Source organism: Sus scrofa, chromosome 1, assembly GCF_054392235.1.
Source record: "Sus scrofa isolate SSC_HxYL_T2T_F1_AM1 chromosome 1, Sscrofa_HxYL_maternal_Yorkshire_Landrace_v2.0, whole genome shotgun sequence".
Taxonomy (NCBI): Eukaryota; Metazoa; Chordata; class Mammalia; order Artiodactyla; family Suidae; genus Sus; species Sus scrofa.
In genome coordinates, this window is record NC_139383.1 from 118283081 (window position 1) to 118296512 (window position 13432).

The following is a 13432-nucleotide window of genomic DNA, read 5'->3' on the forward strand; positions in this document are numbered from 1 at the left end:
TTATATAATGACATATGTCAATATTTGGAAGATCTGTATGACTCACTGAACCAATATTTTCCAAATGATCAATGCAGGATGATAGAAAATCCTTTGTGAACAAGAGTCATTCAAAATGCATTATGAACCTATGGATTTTAATACAACCAAATTTTGAAAAGTTCACCAATATGCTTTTAGATTCTACCTTGCAATTAATGTTTAAGAAACTACCATCTGTTGAGTTTTGATGTAATATCAAAGAACATCCACAGTTACCTGAAAAGTCTATTAAAATACTCTTTCCTTTTCCAACAGCACATGCGTGGGTTCATATTTTCTTTGTCTACATCAGTGTTGGGGAGGGGGAACTTCCCCCCATACCTCTCTTGAGTTCTTGTAGCTGGATGAATAATAAAATTGACACAAGACCCAGATTAACAGGAGAAAAAGAAACAAATTTTAATTCGTGAGCACGAAGGTCTCAGAGAAATGGGACCTAAGAAATGGCCAAAGCAGACAGCTTTTATACTTTTTACACAAAGAAACAATGCATTTGTGAGGAATTGACAGGACAAAGGAACTTAAGGTTCGGATGCTCAATAACTAAAGAATCCAAACAGAAAAGTTAGGCTTGCCATCCATAGTAAGTTAAAGGAGTAGCAAGGTTTGCTTATAAGGCTTCTCAGCCCTAATTCCTTATCTCTGGTGATAAGGGTGTCCTTCTACCTCCAGATCAGGGAGTGCACATTTCACAGGAGAGATTTATTTCCTGCTTTCAAGGAGACAGAAAAGAGTAGCCCTCTTACACTGGCTGTTTCTTAAGTACTTTAACTCAAAATCATCAATATGCCATTGTGGCACATTTTGTGGAGGCCCTGAGCTTAATGTCAACCAAAATAATATCCCAGAGTTCCCACTGTGGCTCAGTGGGTTAAGAACCTGATATAGTCTCTTCAAGGATGCAGGTTTGATCCTTGGCCTTGCTCAGTGGATTAAGGATATGATACGGACACAGCTCAGATCTGGCATTGCTGTGGCTGTGGTGTAGGTCGGCAGCTGCAGCTCCGATTCAACCCCTAGCCTGGGAACTTTCACATTCTGAAGGTGCGGCCCTAAAAAGACAAAAAAAAAAAAAAAAAACAAAACCAAAAAACCAAAAACAAAACATTATTCAAAGTGGGTTGAATACTTAAGCAGACATAAGAATTTAGCCGTCTTCTGATAAACCAGACATCAAATGGGTTTGCAAAAATGTAAAATAATGCTACTCTTCTCACTAAAGTTGTGCTTTGCAAAACATATTTTCATTAAAAAGGTTAGCTATGTTAATATATAATGGGTTTACTTTTGTCATTTCAAATGAATTAGTAAATGAATCTCTCAAATTCATTTCTAATACATAAATATAGATTGATACAATCCACATCAACAAAAGCTCCTTAGGAGTCTCAATAATTTTTAAGATATAAATGGGCCCTGAAACCAAAAGATCATCCTGGGGCAGGCCTGCATCCCGGTATAAAATGGAAAAGACAAACTGCCTACCTTTTTGGGATATCTTTTCACGACAGGGTTCTGTATTTGGCAGGCCTGCCCCCCATGGGCTGCGTGATAACTCTGCAGACCCACTAGTCTTTTGGTTGAACGACTAGGTAAGTTATCTTCATAGAATGTTTTGTGATGTCCTTTGGTCTCTACTTGTTTACATATTAAATCTATCTCTGTTCTTTTTTCCTCTAGTTCTGACAACTCAAAGAGCATTATTTGGCCCCAATCTAATCTAAAGTGCCAATGTAGACACTAAAATCATTTTATACTATTCAGGGGCTGCACAGATGACCAGAATCTGCAAACATGAATCTTATTTTAAAGTGGCATCAAGTGAAAAGATACAGTGTAGCATTCCTTACCTAGTCGCAGATGCCTGAGGGTGAGTTTGCAGGTCCCAGTTGAAGAAGCCCCAGTAGACTAGTCCAGGCACTGTGGCGCAGAGCCACAGAGCCACTGGAGATGCTGCTGTTGTTAACCACTTATTGTGTGGTTACTGAGCAGCTTCTAAGAGCTGTATCTAAATGCCATCTTAAGAGTTCCTCTTATTTCTATGGTGTGGGTCTCAGTTTGAAATGCTTCCTTCTCAGCTGCCTTCATCACTGATGGACCAAAAATCTAAGTCCAGGTCGAGCCTTAGTGCTCCCTCCCAAAGTCTCCATCAGGGCCTTCATTTGACTTGTCTCCCTCTCAAAGATGCCTCCTTGCTCTGGTGCAGAGGTCCTGAGTCATTTTCCCTCAGCTGTCCCACACTCTGGCTTTACCACTGTGCCATTAGGCTCTCCACTGGGTCACTGTGCACTTCTCCCAGATACGTGAAACATTCATGTCTCACAAGAAAAATCCAGGCAGCAGATAGTATCTTCACATAGCATTCTGTCCACACCAAGAAGGCGAGAGAACAAGGTGGTACCCAATCTCCCTTTTAGAGGATGAGAACAGCCAGACCTGTCCCTGGAATCCACACCACAACTAGGCCCGTAGTGGTACAATGGATAGCCCTGAAATCATTTACAGGTACTTGCTGGAACTTGCCCATTGAGAGTTTCAGTTTTGCTGAACTTTCAAGGCAGCAATGCAAATTGCCAATATTCTAGGAAGGAATATTGGATTGGCCACATGAAAGTTGATTGGTACCCAAATACTAGCATCTAGATCCAGTCAGAAGGAATGTTCAGGCAAACAGAATCTGGTGTGATGTTTATAGCTGCTGGGAGGGAGCCAGGCCTCTTAGTTTTGCTGTTGGTGTTGGTTCCCAAGGGAACCTGAGTGGAAAAAGCCCCCTCCAGTTTTCTCAGTTTCACATTGCCCATTTGCTAGATGCCATGCCTGAAAGAAGTGACGTGAAACTTGTGAACCAGAATCTTGGCAGTTACTCTGACAGTCTCAGATGGGAGAGACACTTTCAATTCTCTTTTAAAAAGATCATATACCCTTTGCAGTATTTCACATTCTGGTTCAGATAATAAAATGTACCGAAAATGATTCAAGACTTAAATTTTGACACATTCAACATCAGTAGCAAAATATAAGAGAAATGCTTTATGAAATTTTTTTAAATGTTAAGAATGTTAATGTAAACAGAGGTTGATTTTAGGCATTTGGGGAGGCATGATTTTTCCCCATCCTGGCTTGCCCTTTACATAGCTAACTTTTTTTTTTTTTCTGGTAAGAAAGGTAGATTGTAGAGGGGGGGAAACCCTCATTTTATCTTAAAAGCTATTCTATGAAGCAGATATAATGGTTGTCATCATTTTATAGATGAAGTCACAGATTCAAAGAAGCAGGGTCTGGCCCACAGGCTGCATCTCTCTACTCTTTTATTGGAGCCCCTCTCCTTCTGCTAAGGGCTAACCTTTCCTGCATTTGAAATTGAGCAAAGGTTGAAATTCTCTTACCCAGGCCATAGAAGGGGGTCTGTTCCCAGTGGTGACCGGGACCTTGAGACACTGGAACAGGAAGGCAGGCGTTGGGGAGGAGCCCTTGGATGGAGAATGTGTGAACAGCAGGTGGCAGCAGTGTCCTTGGAGTTTGTGGTTGTCCCCTCCAGTCCCTGGAAAGCAAGGTCAATAAGCACCAGTGAAGGTGGGGATCCTAATGCCCGACCTCTGATCTCTGACCTGCCTCCCACCCCCTCCTCCACCTCCTCCTGGGCCAGGAGGACTGTCTAACGTCTCACAGGATGCCTCCCTTTCTTGGCCATGTCTCCCTGATGGAACGATCACCCAGGAGTCATTTATAATGGAAAGGCTCCCATCTAGATCACTAATGTCACGTACAGTTGTGTAAACTTGGCATGTTACCCACTCTGTTCCTTGATGTGCTCTTGTGTAAAATGGGGATAACAATGGCCACCTGCTGTGCAGGGTCACTGAGATGACGGAAGGAGCCCGAGAACAGCACAGTGTACATACCACACACTCCTCAGTCGTATTATCCTTTGTAGAGGGCTGTACCATTGCAGTGGGCTTTCATATCTATCATTTCACTCCATCCTTCCTCCATATTTTGGGATGCAGATATTACACTTTTGTTTTTGTTTTAGTTTTTGCTTTTTAGGGCTGCACCCACAGCATATAGAATTCCCAGGCTAGGGGTCCAATCAGAGTTACAGCTGCCACCTACGCCACAGCCACAGCAGCGTGGGATCTGAGCCGCATCTGCAACCTACACCACAGCTCAGGGCAACACCAGATCCTTAACCCACTGAGCGAGGCCAGGGATCGAACCTGCAACCTCATGGTTCCTAGTCGGATTCGTTTCTGCTGCGCCATGACGGAAATTCCTCGCCATGATGGGAACTCCAGATACTACACATTTAACAGAGAAGGATGCTTAGGTTGAGCCAGAGGAAGTAAAAATGAGCATGAGCTTCGATGAAGAAGTCAGATGTGGGACTACACGTGAGTTATTTAATGCTCTGGAGCCTCAGTTTCTTTATTTGTAGAATGGTGATAATACTACCTATCTTGTGTGTTTGTTGTGAGGACTAAATAACATAACATATATGAAGCCCTCTGGGATAGTTCCTCTTATACAGTAACACTTAAAATCATTAAAAGGATACATTAAAATCCAACATACAGAAAAGCGTTGACATAAAATTCACATTTTAAGGCAAGACAAGAAAAATTTAAACCTAAAATTTTTCCTCTGCCCTTTGGCCTCCTACCTCCCATCCAGTGTACTCTGCATCTGTTAACCTGACCTTCCCAAGAGCAGAAATATCCGATCAACCTTTATGGTCAGTGTTTCTCCTGGTGCCAGTCATGGAACACCTTAGAAGATAACATTCCTTTCTCAATCCTGTAAGGGTCACGATGACCCACGACTTGCCTTATACATGCAGACATCTTTGGTGAACTTCTTGTACGATGTCAGCATATCATCCTTAACGCAGAACAGGCCGGTCAGGCGACCTGGGGAGATACTGGGCTGCACCCAATGGAAGTTCTCTGCTTAAATACTTGCCTATGACTTTATTAATGTTATTAGCTACATTACTTATATTCTGCTTATTTCATAAGATTCTTGTTTCTTGGAGTTCCCGTTGTGGCGCAGTGGTTAGCGAAATCTGACTAGGAACCATGAGGTTGCGGGTTCCGGTCCCTGCCCTTGCTCAGTGGGTTAACGATCTGGCGTTGCCGTGAGCTATGGTGTAGGTTGCAGACGTGGCTCGGATTCGCGTTGCTGTGGCTCTGGCGTAGGCCAGTGGCTGCAGCTCCGATTGGATCCCTAGCCTGGGAACCTCCATATGCCGCGGGAGCGGCCCAAGAAATAGCAAAAAAGACACACACACAAAAAAAGATTCTTGTTTCTTGCATCATCAAATGTATGACTGAGCCTCAGATAAAATTAATGATGTTCAGGTGACTTGAAGTGATGAGCCACACATATAGTTCCATAAGATCAAGGTTTGTAATAGTGTAACTCTAGATATGTGAAGAAGCAACAAGAGGGAATAACTGCCTGGGCCATAATAGACTAGTAAGACAGGTAATCCAGAGGCCTTTGGTTACTGTTAAAAGGGGCCAGTCCAGTAACAGCACACCGAGTGGCCTATCAACAAAACCCTTGCCTGACTAGGAAATGAGCATTTGTAGCACTGTGGGACAAATTGGTCCCAAATGCCTGCTAAAACCTGGTTGAAATTAATACTGAAAGGGAGTTCTCATTGTGGCTCGGTGGGTTAAGAGTCCGACTAGTATCCATGAGGACTCGGGTTCTGTCTCTGGCCTTACTCAGTGGGTTAAGGATCCAGCATTGCCACAAGCTGCAGTGTAGGTCACAGATGCAGCTAGGATCTGGTGTGGCCATGGCTGTGGCATGGGCTGGTGGCTATGGCTCCAAATCAACCCCTAGCCTGGAAACTTTCATGCGCTGTGGGTGCAGCCCTAAAAAAAGAAAGAGACCAAATAATAATAATAAAACTGAAAGGGAAGGGCTTGTAAAATAAAGAATGTTGCCCACCATCCAGTTCTACAAGAGTCAGTCATTACCCACTGCATTTGCTGACGGACGGTACACCCTAGAAAGGAATTCAGGGTGAAGTCCTGGAATGAGGTACTCTGTGCTCTGGGAAGTCTGGCAGAACAGTCCTTTAGATAGATATTTTAAGGAAAAGTCTTTTGTGACCTGGATTCTTGCATCTTCCCATATTAGAAAAGCACTATAACTGTCAACTAAGATGTCTGCTCCTAGTGCCTAGTGGCAAACTTTCTACTGAGATGTGTGCTGGGTTGCACACACCCTCTTTACCAAAATCAGATTCCTGACCTCCCCATTTACCTCTATGGAGCAGTTCCTGGGTTGTGGGTCTGAGGTTGGCTCAAATAAAATTTGTTTCTTTTTTAGATTGATCACTGATTAACATTTTTCATTAACCAAAGTTATAAGGAAGGCAAGTCAAGTTACGCATAATCCCACCACACAGAAATAACACTGTTGTTATTTGTGATGTGTTTTTTCTTCTCTAGTGTTTGTACACAACATGGATGAAGTCACATCATATATGTGTGCAAGCTGCCCCAAAGGAAGTGGCAGAGCTGGGCTGACCCCTCGTGCAGGCTGGCTCTAGGTCCAGGCTTTCCTATGTAGCCATTTCCCCCATACTATCTATAAAGTTAAGGCTTACTTCCATTTTGAGAAACTGATGAAAAAATATTTAAATGTTTTGAGTTTGAAAATATATGCTTACATTAAAAAACACATAAAGAAACCATAAGTAGTGAAAATAATCCTATCAAATCATTTAAGGCTGGAATTTTGCCTGGAAAAGTAGTGTGTCATGTGGGAAAAACGTTGATTTCTACTATTTCTGTATGGCCAACTTTTTATTTATTTGTTTGTTTTATTTATTTACTTATTTGACCATACCTGTGGTATGTGGAAATTCCAGGGCCAGGGATCAAACTTGTGCTATAGCAGTGACCTGAGCCACTGCAATTACAATGTCAGATTCTTTTTTTTTTTTTTTTTTCCGTCTTTTTGCCTTTTCTAGGGCCGCTCCTGGGGCATATGGAGGTTCCCAGGCAAGGGGTCTAATCAGAGCTGTAGCCACTGGCCTACGCCAGAGCCACAGCAACATGGAATCCGAGCCGCGTCTGCAACCTACACCACAGCTCATGGCAACGCCAGATCGTTAACCCACTGAGCAAGGGCAGGGATCGAACCCGCAACCTCATGGTTCCTAGTCAGATTTGTTAACCACTGCGCCACGATGGGACCTCCCAATGCCAGATTCTTAATGGGCTGCACCACCAGGGAACTGCTCAGCATTTTAATTGTTAAATATTACTGTTTAAGCTCTTATAGTGAGTACATTTGGAAAAACTGGTAAACTAGGCATTTGCCAAGATGACTAAGTTGACAAATGGGATGAATTTTTTATTCCACAGATTGGGTTTTTGGGTGCCCCGATAATTTGGGCAAATTGGTTTGCATTTATTGGAGATGGGAGTAGTGCTTAATGTATATATATACTCATTGAGGAATGAATACATGAACAAATGCATAAATGAATGAATGAATTTAATTTTGCCACAAAAGAAACAATCTTTCCTTCTAAAATTCAAAGGCCTTACATGATGTCAGTATCTTATGAGCCTTGAGAGCTGCCTGAGACAGAAATTCTGGTTCAGGGATCACATGTACTCACAGGCTGTGTACTCCTGCTCCAAATCTATGCCCCCAGCCTGGCTGTCTGCTTGTGAGAGCTGCCCCTTCCTGTGGGTTTCAGGTGCAAGACCATGCACCGTGAGCTCAGAGTCAGAAGAATCAGACTCTAGTCTTGAGCAGCTCCTCCACAGAACACTGGCTATCAGTTTACCCTTGAACTATTTCTGCTTCTGAAGATGGACATCACTGTGATGCCTGCCCCACCTTGTTCCCAGCATCACAGGGTTCAGGGAAGTACTAGATGAATGTTAGTTTATTCTTGTAAAAACTCTTAGACCTCAGGGTTGGAAGCGACCCTGGCATGGTGGTGGGAGCACTGGGAAGGGGCAGGGGCTCCTTGGGGAAGGGGGGGCCACTGCTCCTCTTTGCTCTTTGGCCACTGTCTTTCTGTCACTGACACCCATGATAGAGAGACACACAGACCCACTAAACAGCCTCCCCAGGTCACCTGCCACGAAGAGCAAACACCAGCAAGCTTACAGCCAGCGCCTCTTCACTGCCACTTCAGGGCTGAGGTCCTCTCCCCAGGGCCACTTGTGGGGGTAGGAGGGGGCCTGGTTTCTCCCACGGTTCCTCCTAGGGCTCCTCAGTTTGGCCTCCCACATCTCCACCACCCAGAGCTCTGAACCCAGCCTGCAAGGCCCCTTCTGCAGCTACACTGAAAGAAATGTGTAGTCAGAGAAACCTGACTGGGGAGGCCTGGGCTGGGAGGGAACACAGCCGAGTGTGACGGGAAAGGCCACAGTACAGTATGAGCCTGGGAACAGGACCAAAGACAAAAAATGAGTGGGAGAAGAAAGTCTGGAGAGCACTATTTTTTTCCTCCTCCCATTTCCCAAGTGTACAAGTGAAACCACTACAGGAGGAAAAGGAGGAGGGCAACCTGGGCTGGTTTTTAGTGCTTGAGTGGGTGACAGTACATTCCAGCACCATCAGGACACCTACCAAGGCTAAGTGGTGCTACACGCTGCCTGGTCCAAGCCAGAGGCCCCCCAGCAGCTCCTTGCTTCATACTCAGGCCTCCTGACCTGTTCAGTTTCCCTGCCACCAGCCAAAGAGTAATTTATCACCTGCTCATTCTGGCTCACTTTCTTCTTCATGAGTCACCTTAAGCACTTGTAAGGTGCTTCTTCCTTCCAGAGAACTTTACCCTCGCTATCTGAAAGCTCATACATATGGATAAAAAGATGGTGTCTATACAAACAATAGAATACTAATCGGCCATAAAAAAGAATGAAAATGTACCATTTGCAGCAACTTGGATGGACCTGGAAGGTATTATACTAAGTGAGATAAGTCAGAGAAAGACAAATGCCCCATGATACCATTTATATGTGGGCCAGTGGGTGGGCTCTACCTGCAACACCAGTCACCTCAGAGGTTGGCAAAAAAGAAAAAAAAGAGGGCACTGCAAGCAAGCACCATATGCTGTTGCTCTCACTCCCCTGGGAACACACCCGCCCTGCAGCTGCCATTGCCAAACACTCTGGGTGGCGCCCAGACACTTGGTCACTGTCCCTTCCTAAGACCCTACAACTAGGAGCAGATGTTGCAGCACCTCTTGTGTGGGCTAAGTGGGACAGGGTGCTTCTTGCGTGGTCTGCAGGCAGCGGGGGCAAACCGCTGCAGTTATCCCTGATTCCAGAGGTGGGCATGGCCCACTGCCACTGGGGATACCTGAACAAAAATCACTTGCAGCCTCATTCCCCTAAAGGGCACCACAGAGGAGGGCACTGTGACCAAACACCAACTGTTGGTGCTCTCGCACCCCTGGGAACACACCCACCCTGCTGCTGCCACTGCCAAACATTCCAGGCAGTACCCATATGCCTGATCTCTGTCACTTCCCAAGATCCTGCAACTAGAAGCAGCCTGTATAGCACCTCCTATGGGGGTTAAGTGACACAGGTTGCTTCAGGCATGGTCTACAGGTGGCAGGGGCAAACCACTGCAGTTATCACTGACTCTAGAGACGGTCATGGCCAGCTCTCAAAAGAGGTCCCTGAACAGGAACTGCCTGTGTTTCCAATCACCTTAGAGGAGGGCACTGCGATCGAACACAAGCTGTTGTTGCTCTCACTCTTCTGGGAACTCACGCACCCTGCTGCTTCTTCTGCTACTGCCAAGTGCTCTGGTCACCTTTAAGATCTGCCTAGAGCTTATTACCACTTCCCGGGGCCCTGCCACTAGGAGTAGCCTGTGCCACCTTCCTGTAGGTCCTTGCTGCTGTTGAGAGCCCAACAATCAGGCACTGAATGCTGGCCCTACGCACTGCCTCCGTCTCCATGAAAACACACTGAGCATCCTGGGAATAATAGCCTGCTCACACGGAAGAAAGAGACAGCAAATATTCAAACTCCCACATCAAAAATAAATAGTAAACCCCCACCCCCCAAATACAAAGGGGTATTCTTGCATAGAAGTAGCCTTACAAGACTACAATTTGGCTTCCCCAAACTCACAGAAAAAGAAAAACACAAGCAAGTAAAGAAGTTCAGAAGCCATTCCCAGTTAAAGCAACAGGAGAATTCACCTAAAGCAGTCAACAACGAAACAGACCTCTGCATTCTGACAGACATGGAGTTCAAAAAGGAGATAGTGAAATACTGAAGGAATTAAGAGAGGATATGAACAGTAATGCAGATTCCTTTAGAGAATATGAGGAGGAGCCAAGAAAAACTGGAAAATTCAATTGCAGAGATACAAACTGAGCTTAAGACAATAAAGAGCAGAATGAATAATGCAGGGGAACGAATTAGTGATGTGGAAGATAGAATAATCATCCAATCAGGACAGCAGACAGAAAACCAAATGAAAAAACATGAAAGCAATATAAGAGACCTATGGGATAATATAAAGCAGGCCAATCTACGCATAAGAGGAATTCCAGAAGAAGAAGAAAAAGAAAAGGGTATTGAAAATATATTTGAAGAAACTATGGCTGACAACTTTTCAAATCTAAAGGATACTGATATCAAGATACATGCAGCACAGAGGGCCCTAAACAAATTGAACCCAAATAGGCCCACACCAAGACCAATATAATATATTTTATATTATAATAAAAATGGCAAAAGTTAAAGATAAGGAGAGGATTCTAAAGGCAGCAAGAGAAAAACAAAGCATTAATTATAAGGAAACCCCCATAAGGCTATCAGCTGATTTCTCTACAGAAACACTACATACCAGAAGGGAGTGGCAAAATATACTTAAAGTGCTGAAAGGAAAAAATTTTCAACCTAGAATACTCTATCTAGCAGGACTATCATTTAAAATAGAAGGGGAAATAAAGAATTTCTCCAACAAACAGAAGTTAAAAGAGTACAGCAATACTAAACCCATTCTAAAAGAAATACTGAAAGGGCTTCTCTAAATTAAAAAAAGAAAAAAAAAGAGAAAAAAGAGAAAAAGAGGAATTAGGATGGAGGAAACCACACTTGGGAAGCAGTCACTTAAATAAGCCAGCATACAGATCTAAACATAAAGATGTTAAAAAAAAAAAAAAGACATCAAAATCATACAATGTGGGGAAGGAAAGTAAGAAAATATAGATTCTTTTTTTATTTTAATAATGTGTTTGAGCCTATATGATGATCAGGCAAAAGCAAGCAGATATAGGAAGGGGTTAAAGTACTTAAAAAACAGGACAACCACAAATCAAAACCGAACATTATATTCACAAAAACTGAAAAGAAAAGTACTCAAGCATAAAATAAATGGAAACCATCCAAACAAAAAAAGAAAAGAAGAAAAGAGAAACAGAGAATCAACTGGAAAACAAGGTTTAAAATGGCAATAAATACATATTTATCAATAATCACCTTAAATGTCAATGGACTGAATGCTCCAATCAAAAGACACAGAGTGGCAGATTGGATAAAAAAGCAAAAACCTTCGACCTGCTGTCAAAAACCTTCGAACTCACCTTAGAGCAAAGGACACATATAGATTGGAAGTGAGGGGATGGGAAAAGATATTTCATGCCAATGGACAAGACAGGGAAGCAGTAGTTGCAATACTCATATAAGACAAAATAGAATTGAAAACAAAGGCCATAAAGAAAGACAAAGAAGGACACTATTTAATGGTTAAAGGATCCATTCAAGAAGAGGACATTACAATCATCAATATATATGCCCCTAATATAGGAGCACCCAGATACCTCCAACAAATACTAACTGGCATAAAAGGAGAAATTGATAGGAATACAATCATAGTAGGAGACTTTAACACCCCACTCACATCAATGGACAGATCCTCTAGACAGAAAATCAGTAAGGCAACAGAGATCCTAAAGGACACAATAGAAAAGTTAGACTTAATCAACATTTTCAGTACATGACATCCAAAAAAAATCAGAATATACATTCTTCTCAAGTGCACTTGGAACATTCTCAAGAATTGATCACATACCAGGGCACAAATCTAACCTCAACAAATTTAAGAGTATAGAAATTATTTCAAGTATCTTCTCTGACCACAATGGCATGAAACTAGAAATCAACCACAGAAAAAGAAATGAAAAAAACTTACTACATGGAAACTAAACAACATGCTACTAAAAAACCCATGGGTCAATGAGGAAATCAAGAAGGAAATTAAAAAAATACCTTGAGACAAATGATAATGAAGACACAACAACTCAAATCTATGGGATGCTGCAAAAGCAGTGCTCAGAGGGAAATTCATAGCAATGCAGGCCTTCCTCAAAAAAGAAGAAAAATCTCAAATCGACAACATAACTCACCACCTAAATGAATTAGAAAAAGAAGAACAAACAAAACCTAAAGTCAGCAGATGGAAGGAAATCATAAAGATCAAAGAGGAAATCAATAAAATAGAGATTAAAAAAACAATAGACTAAATCAATAAAACCAAGAACTGGTTATATGAAAGGGTAAACAAAATTGGCAAACCTCTGGCTAGACTCACCAAGAAGAGGAGGGAAAAAAACCCAAATAAACAAAATAAGAAATGAAAAAGGAGAAGTCACAATGGATACTACAGAAATACAAAAAACCATGAGAAAACACTATGAACAATTGTATGCCAACAAATTTGACAACTTAGAAGAAATGGACAACTTTCTGGAGACTTACAGCCTGCCAAAACTGAATCAAGAAGAAATAGATCAACTGAACAGACCAATCACTAGAAATGAAATTGAATATCATAAAAACACTCCTTACAAATAAAAGTCCAGCACCAGATGGCTTAACAGGTGAATTCTACCAAACATACAAAGAGGAAACTTATACCCACACTCTTTAAACTTTTTCAAAAGGTTGAAGAAGAAGGAACACTCCCAAGGACATTCCATGATGCCACCATCACCCTAATTCCAAAACCAGACAAAGATACCACCAAAAAAGAAAACTTTAGGCCAATATATTTGATGAATATAGATGCAAAAATTCTCAACAAAATTTTAGCCAACTGAATCCAACAATATATAAAAAAGATCGTACACCACGACCAAGTGGGGTTAATCCCAAGTTCACAAGGATGGTTCAACATATGCAAATCAATCAGCATACACCACATTAACAAAAGAAAAGTCAAAAACCACATGTTCGTCTTAATAGATGCAGAGAAAGCATTTGACAAAGTCCAACATCCATTCATGACCAAAACTCTTACCAAAGTGGATATAGAGGAAACATAATAAAAGCCATTAACAACAAACCCACAACAAATAAAATACTCAGTGGAGAAAAGCTGAAGA

At 42.3% G+C, this 13432-nt stretch overlaps 1 long non-coding RNA gene across 1 annotated transcript in view; it reads right to left on the reverse strand.

Annotated features, from left to right (window-relative positions):
• Positions 1–416: 416 nt before the first annotated feature.
• LOC110260973 (uncharacterized) overlaps positions 417–13432 on the reverse strand; it is a 30569-nt gene continuing 17553 nt past the window's right edge. Inside the window, exons 6-7 of the long non-coding RNA XR_014809932.1 lie at positions 3429–3583; positions 417–2859 (exon numbers count right to left, since the gene is read on the reverse strand). This is a non-coding gene — a long non-coding RNA (uncharacterized LOC110260973). The remainder of the gene's footprint in view (positions 2860–3428; positions 3584–13432) is intronic.